The sequence below is a fragment of the Solanum tuberosum genome, unplaced genomic scaffold, assembly GCF_000226075.1.
Source record: "Solanum tuberosum cultivar DM 1-3 516 R44 unplaced genomic scaffold, SolTub_3.0 scf00164, whole genome shotgun sequence".
NCBI lineage: Eukaryota > Viridiplantae > Streptophyta > Magnoliopsida > Solanales > Solanaceae > Solanum > Solanum tuberosum.
Window position 1 is genome coordinate 344,111 of NW_006239092.1, and position 6,906 is coordinate 351,016.

Genomic DNA, 6,906 nt, shown 5'->3' on the forward strand with positions numbered 1-6,906 from the left:
ATTAGTATTATTTTTGGGTTTTAGTATTATTTAGTTGTTTGGTACGTGAATTAAATTATTTTGAGATGATAGTTTTGAATTATAATTCCTGGACTAACTTATCGCACGTAGGAGATGGAATGAAATGATCTTAAGTTGGGAGTAAACTTATATCATCTACCAAACTCAGTTATATTTAAGATTTAATTCTGAAATATCTCACCTTATCTCACGTACCAAATAACGGTACAAATCCCCAATGCCTTCCAATTCTAAGACCTAAGGTCCTTAATTAGCAAACAATCTAAGAGACCAACAACCACATTTTAGTTGCCTTATTCATAAACTTCGACCTTATTAATTTTTATTCAAAACTTTGCACCGTCAACCTTTTCCATTTTTCTTGTATGTCAAGCTTCAACCACTAAGAATTGTCTTCACTATAAAATGTAGACCTTTAAAAGTACACTTTTTTCATTAATTATTTCTTCCAAATTAAAAGTTCTTTAATTAATAAAACATTAAAGTATCTTGATCACTTCTAGATACCGCCTTTAATTAATTAATTAATTAACAAACATATAAACAACCTGACCTAATAACCACCAAATATTAACTCAAACCTTAAAACCCCTACGTACATAACGCCCCTTGAAATTTAAATTAAAACTAGCTGCCCCTAAAAACCTAACCAACTGCGTGAAAAAAAACCAGCAGCTTCTTGTCCTTTTTTTTTTTTTTTTTTTACAATGTTAATTAAAACATAGTACTCCCTCTGTCCCAATTTATATGACTTACTTTCCTTTTTAGTCAGTCCCAAAAAGAATGACACATTTCTATTTTAAGTAACAATTTAGCTATAAAATGTCTATTTTACCCTTAATGAAATGATTTACAGCCACACAAATTTCTATCATTCATTTTGGACCACAAGTTTTAAAAGTCTTCCTTCCTTTCTTAAACTCCGTGCCGAGTCAAAGTACCTCATATAAAATGGGACAGAGGGAGTAGTATAGTGCTTGTCTGCATGAACTCATCTTTCCATTATTTTATGTCCTTTCTATTGTCATTGGGCCACATAACAAATTTTTATTCTTTCTTATTACAACAACTAAAAAAAAATAAAAATCAATATGTTGAGTGTTTTTTCGTGGAAATTGTATTAGTAGAATTTAAGGTGAGAATCAAACTTTCTTTTAGCATGGCCTAGAGTGGGGGGTGGGGGGTGGGGAATATATTGAAAAATAATTATTTTTTTTAACTTTTTGTTGATTGAGTAACTTTTGCATAATGATCGGGAAAATTTAAAAATCCATGAAATCAACCGACCACACCGATTTGTTAAGAGGAAATATTCAAGGAACATAAAAAGTAAAATTTAAAAAATTAGACAAACTCCAATTTATTAAGATTTGATGATGAATATTTGTCAATTACTTTTATTCTCCTTAATTCTTACTATTGGGATTTGAGAAAGTTCGCTAGAGATTCTCTTTTGGACTCTTTTCTTAAAGTAGTCACATTTTTTAAATTTGTATATACTCCGTCAGTTCATTTTTACTTGTTACGTTTAACATATCAAAAAAAGATATATTGTTAATAAAAATAATGTGGTAAAATAGTTATACAATCATTATTTTAATAGATGTGTCAAGTCTAAATATGACAAGTAAAAGTGAACGGAAAAAGTATTTCCCTTACTTTTTCTATAAAAATATAAAATATCATCGGATAAATTTGGTAATTAAACAGTAAAAATTATTGCTATAGTCTTATTTAGCGATAAAATTCTGTTAACTATAAATGACTATTGACAGATTAACGGCGAAGTTTATAGCTAGAGTTGTAACTATTTTTGGGTAGTGTTCTACATTTGTTGTAAATGCAATGCATGGGTCCGTTTATGCTTTTCTAATCCCAAATTAAGCCCTTCAACCAATGAATAGACGCAAACGGAGACCATAAAGATGCTTAATTTGACATTCTCTAATGATCCTTTTTCCATGTGGTATATTAATTAGTATGAGATATAGAATAAGTAATTTAAAAAGAGAAAGAATATATATACATATATTTTTTATTGCTATAAACGACAATTGTCAAAAGAGAAAGTTAGGCAAACTAAATGTTACTACTATGTAATTATGTATGCTAGGTTCAAACTTCAAAGACATGAATATTTGATTTCATACCTTTTGAAAATAAAAAGGGAATAACTTTTAGGTTTAGAAACCTTCCTTCCTGGTTAATTCCTCCTTTGAGAATCCCAATATAAAGAGAGACCTAACTCGAATTTTGACTTCAATTTGTCTTTAATTACTACACCAACGATGGGTTGTGGTGCAATGTGGCTGGGACTTATCCACAATAATGATTAATCAGAGATTTTGAGTTCGAGCTTTGGATATAGAGAAAAATTTGTTGGGAGCGCCACCCCCGTATAGACCTAGCAGTGTACGATTCGGATTTAATCGGGCTTCAATACAGAAAATGGGTGGGAAATCAAAAAAAATTACTACTATAGTCAAGATTAACGGCCAATGAACATGTGACTAGATACTTTTTTGTGTCAATTATATGGGGTTGTAAAATCCTTTTTAATTGATTCTAGTAATCAACTTATAACATACATGCATAATGAAGATTGAAGAAAGTTTCAAAGAATTAAAGAATCACCTCAAATAAAAAAAATGGCAAGGAATCTTGGAAAATTTATTTGACAATGTTGAATATATATATAATAAGACCTAGGATGAGAATATTTACCTGCCAATAATTTCTTCTGCATTACCATTATTGATATTTAATTTGTTGTACCAAAGTAAAAAATAATAATACTAAATTCTATATCTTGTATTCAAAGGGGTGATTAGAATTTAGATATATTTAACATTCAACAATATTACTCCCCCGTGTCATATTAGTTGATCATTATACTAAAAATAAGTGTCCCATATAGTTGTCCACCTCACTAAATCAAGAAAGCATTAGTAAAACTATTTCTATATTATCCTTGCAATTATTTTATTTTTTGTTGAAAGTGTTCACGTTTATTTTAAATTTCCAAAGAATTTTTAAGGGGTGAATTAGTAAAATTATTTTCTTACTTATTAAGCACCATGCAAAATGAAAAGTGATCAACTAATATGAGACGGAAGGAATATACATTAAAGACTAAATTTTATCATCAAAATGATTGAATTGGTTGAGCGGATGTAACTTTAATTTTTCTGCATGATCGGTAATCTATCTAATTATTTTCAAAATTATATATATCTTATATTTGTAAGAGACTTATTTATAAATTTCCTTTAAATTATTTGATAATATAAACAAATTACTTACAAGTAACGCCAATGTATATAACCTAAAACTCTTTTATTTATTATTATTATAATCACCATAATCATCAATGGCATAGAGTAAAGTGTTTACACTTTGACTTCATGGTAAAAGACGTGAATATTATGGTAACGGACAATTAATTCTGGAAATTTTTCTTTTGAAAATTATATCAGGACTTTTGACATTTATTTGTTTTAATTAATTGTTTTTTCGATTTACTAAATACAATCACGAGCATATTTTTTTAGGCGCATAATTGATTAGTTGTACAAGGAAGTCCAGACCAGACAAATGAAGCACGTGTGTTCTACGTTGTGGCTTCTTCGACAAGCTAGGAATGCCATATTGTCAAACCTATGAATATTTTTTCTCTCGTTTAACTAATTAAATAACATAAAACCATAAAATTAAATAATTAAACATCAACTTTTATATACATATAAATATATGTGTGTGTGTTTAATCACGTACTTAGTACGCAAACTGTAACTCAAGATAAAGCTGGATAAAAACAATCTGATGTGACACCTCTCTATGCTCAACATTCTTATTTATCTTTTATCTTCTTTTTTGACATTTTATATTTTTTTTCTATTTTAAATTTACATTTTAAAAAAACTGAAAGTGTTTAAATGCATTATCCAATAAATTACATTCCTTTAATCTCATATTAATATACATTTAAGTAAATAGAAGATGAAGAGACCAAAACATTTCATTTTCCACAATAGTTTATATTTAGCCTATAAAATGCAAACATTTGATCATACATAAGCAACAACAATAGACTCCTTTGCCTCTTCTTCTTCTTCTTCTTCACGTCAATCAATTTCTGAATATCACATTGTTTATATATTTCTATTAACAATATATTTCATCGATCTGATATTATATGTATATCGACGTCATCGTCATGACTCCATAAGCAATTCATAATGTCAACAAATTTTGTCCTACTTCGTATTAGCAAGATTATACATAATTCTACTTCATCCAGAAAAGAAAAGAAAAAAAAGAGAAAGAGAGTGTATTAGTGTAAGAAGAAAGGTCATGCAACAAGCGCACCTCTTCAATATAAAACACTTTTTGAAAGGTTGTTGCACTATAATTTTCCTACAAAGAGATATTTGTTGGGGGGGGGGGGGATTCATTTAGTTGAGAAATTTATAAGAGTGGAGAATGTTCAAAGGGCAACAAGAATAATTGGAGAAAGAATAAATCTATTTATGGAATTCATATCAAATTAAGAGGAGAATAAGAAAGAATTATTTGGAGAAAAAATTAATATATTTTTGAAATTCATATCAAATTAGGAGGAGGATAAGGAAAACTGTAATTTCTGATTTGAAAAGAGCCAAAATTAATGCTGACATTATTTCTTTTAACTTATTTGTTCTACTAATTTATTTATTTTTCTTAAAAGTATTTTCTGTTTTATTTTTTCTTTTATGCATCTTTAGTTAAAAATCTATATATTAATTCATGAACATGCATATAGAGAGAGAGATGTTTTTTCCCCCTAATAGGCTATATTATGTATATATAGGTGTTCTTTTCCTAATAGGATATATTATGATTATCCGCATGAAAAGGGTTTATTATGTTAAATTAAATATCCAATTTTTAGATTATTAGAATGCTGTATAAACGTATTGGGGACAAGATATCATGCAAATATTAGTCAGAAGAAAGAAATCTAAAATTTATATTATATAAAAAATACCATGATAAATTAACATGTGTGCATGCATATAATTTATATATATATCCGATACAAATTTGTTCAGTAATGTTCAGGAACACAATTGATTTTTGTCAAGTTTTCAAATAGTATTTAATAGTTGGGATCATTTCAATATGTATGGCTAATAAAATAATTAAAAATCTTAAATAATTTAAATAAGTAAAAAAATAAAAATATAATTTACTTTATAAAACGTTTTAAAAAATAAACTCAAATGTAAGAATTACATTTTATTTTTGTATTTATTAATTGATAGGATTTCACCTTGAAAAGAATTTGATTTTTTTTTGGGTGTGTGTTAGATATAGTGGGTAAGTCCATTTAAATTTATCAATGCTCTAATTTATTCATATAAATTTATTTTTTTTAAAAAGCAAGCAAAAAAACTCAACGATATTTCTAATTAGCTGTTAAAAAAATATAGATACTACTTGCTGGTTCAATATTTTAAACTATAAACAAAAAAACTTATTATTTTTCTTTTCTATAGTTTTGTTTTTACCTATTTCATAATTTTAAAAACTGAAAATTTTATCTTATTATTTTTTTTACCTTACTATATTTTATTTAAGATAGTCGTATTTTAATTATTTTCATCACCAATGCTATTAAACTTCTTTTCCTAACATTTCTCAATCTCATCATTAATCTTAAATCACTCATTTTCCTTTATTTGTGTTTTTTTTTTTAAAAAAAATATTTAACTTAAGGAATTAGCTATTATAACTTTATATGCATTGTATTTCTCCTACTAAAAATTTATATCTATATCTAATACTAAGTTAAATGATTAAAAAAAGTAAGGTGACATGTCTCATTGGATAGTATTATTATTTATCCCCTTTTCTCAAAATTTTAAATTATTTTTTTAATTTTTTGATTAAAAAAACTTGTAATTTTTTGATTAAAAAAACTTGTAATTTTTTTTATATATTTTTCCTCATTAATTATTGACATTTATTACATTTCTTCAAATCTACCCCTCTTCTTCTCTTTCTTTCATCTTCCTTAAACAAAAAATTAATATAATTTCCTCATTATTGTCATTTATTTTGTTTCCTTAAAATGTCTCTCCTATCATTTTTTCTCTAAATAAAACTATCTTAATATATCCACTATTAAAATTCCGTACATAATTATAAGTCTTAAATAAGGAAGAAAATCACGTAATAATATAGAATGTTAATATCGATTGAATAATAATTTAACCATCTTCTCAAATATTTATTTAGAATTCCTATAAAATTTCTTCACTTCATTTCTCCAATCATTAAAATAATTATCATACAATTATGATGTTAAATTGCATTTAACTTATTATTTTATATTTTGTCTTTTCAAATTCAGTATTTGATGATCAATTTCATCAAATATCTCTCTTTCTTCAATCTTCTTCCAATTTCATCAAATCTATCTCTCTAAATATATTTGTCTAACATACTGGAATATCAAAAAGTTTTCTTATATAATTATGAGTCTTAAATAAGGGAGAAAATCACGTAAAATATTCTCATATTTTTATTTAGAAGTCAAATAAAATCTCTTCACTTCATTTTCAACCATTAAAAATCATTATACAATTATGACTATTTATTTTTGTCAACATTATGACTGTTAAGTGCATTCAAATTATTATTTTATATTTTATCCTTTCAAATATAAAATATATATTATTTATAGTTTGTCGTTATCTAACAATAAATTTAAACAATACGATACAATAAAGTTTATAGAACAATTAAAACAAATATATATATATATATATATATATATATATTAAAATTAACAATATAATATAACATATACTAACCATCCAAATAAGGGTAATATTTTAGAAA